Raw genomic sequence first — 1,781 nt, forward strand, 5'->3', positions numbered from 1 at the left:
TTTATTTCATAAATTTAGTTTTTGAATATATTTTAAATTTATTACCAAATAAGTTTAGGGATTACAAACCATTAATTCTTGATTTTTTTTCTCACTCACAAACCCTGTAGAACAGAACATGGTGTTGAGAACCTAGTTCTTGAGAAGGCATAAAAAAAAAAAAAAGACAACTCATTGTAACACTCTCGTTCATTACAGTACAACACACTCTTTCAATAAACAACAAATCCCCAAATCTTCCTCCAAATAAGGGCGTCACTACAAACAAGCAATAAAGAATGCTAAACTAATCACTTAAGGGTTCTTCACAAATCCTCATTGATGTCTTTGACATTCTGCGATCAAGAGCATAATCTGCGAAGTGTGAATAACCAAGGACGCGAGCTAATCTATGGCGTGACTAAACATACAGAGACGAGAATAATAAAAAGTTAACTTATTAAAATGTGCAGCACGCTTCTGTCAAGGGTTTCTAGAATGGACACAAGTACCAATCTTTGGAACACTGGAATATTGGCATCTCCACATCTCTTTCCATATGCCACCCCTAGTCTTCCTTGTCTTGGTTATCTGCAAAGTTTAAAACAAGAGCAAAAACTTTTTCAAAGACAGATTCTAATGCATTGGCCTAGACATAGAGAGTGATGTTGAAATTATTCCTAGTTATTAGAAAAGCCAGTATTAAGAATTGGCAAGTAACTGCCACATTTTCTGTGGCATGGAAATCAACAAGGACATGGAAATTCATACCTTGCACAACTCTAGAATAGCTGCAACGTGACAAATTTCCAAGGTGAACTTAAATTCTTTATTTTGGGTTTTTTCCAAGCAGAAAGAAAACAAAACCTAATGAACCAAAATCATGCATCCAAGAATAATTGGGGAAAAACATGATAATATGTGTAATTGGGAAGCTTAGTTGACGGATTGATAATAGTAAATGCACATTACATACAAAATATTCTGTTTCGAGCATCTTTCAATGGAGAAGTTAAACCATGCCTGTGTTCAACCATGTCGTTGGAATCGAGGTTCATTTCCATGTAAACCCTCCTAGAAGCACCAAAACCAATTAATTTCCCATTCCTACACCCAATCGACGGTGGTTCTTCCTTTCTAGGAGCAGGAAGTCCAGGACGCGACTTTGTCGAGAGGCCGATATGAGAGCTACAAATACTTGAGTTAATCTTCCCGACGAATCCGCTAAGACCTCTGCCGCTACTACCATCTTCTCCGGCTAAAGAAGAAATCAATACTAAAATTGGGCGATAGAAAGAAGAAGAAATCGATCGGTAGAAAGAAGAAGAAATAAATGGGTCCCTCTTGGCAAAAAAAAAGATGAGTTGTATTATTGTTATAATTTAATTGGTTACAAATTTTTTCTGATGTGTCAGTCTCTGCTTCAATACAAAAGCTGAGCTGTCATCACCTGGTGAGAAACCAAGAAGTTTTAATGTATTGATAGCTGTTTGTTCATATTTCGTCTTCTGCATACAATTACAGTTAAGTTAGCCCGTGTGGGGGAAGAGTGTAATGAGTTGGTTCTTTCGTTGGTGTGGGAATGAGGATTTTCGTAACATTGTTGTCGCGGGACCAAGGCAAGCAAATAATCCATTAGGTAGCTCACCTATTTCAACTGCACCACTTAGCTTGTATGTGTTTTTCTTAATTAGTGTCCTGTTTTTTGTCTTCTAAGTTAATGGGATTTTAATGGAAAATTTTGAAAATGTACCTCAAACTTAATAGGAAATTTGAACTCTATACTAAATTTTTTAAGTCTT

This window comes from Camelina sativa, chromosome 3 (genome assembly GCF_000633955.1).
Source record: "Camelina sativa cultivar DH55 chromosome 3, Cs, whole genome shotgun sequence".
Lineage (NCBI taxonomy): Eukaryota > Viridiplantae > Streptophyta > Magnoliopsida > Brassicales > Brassicaceae > Camelina > Camelina sativa.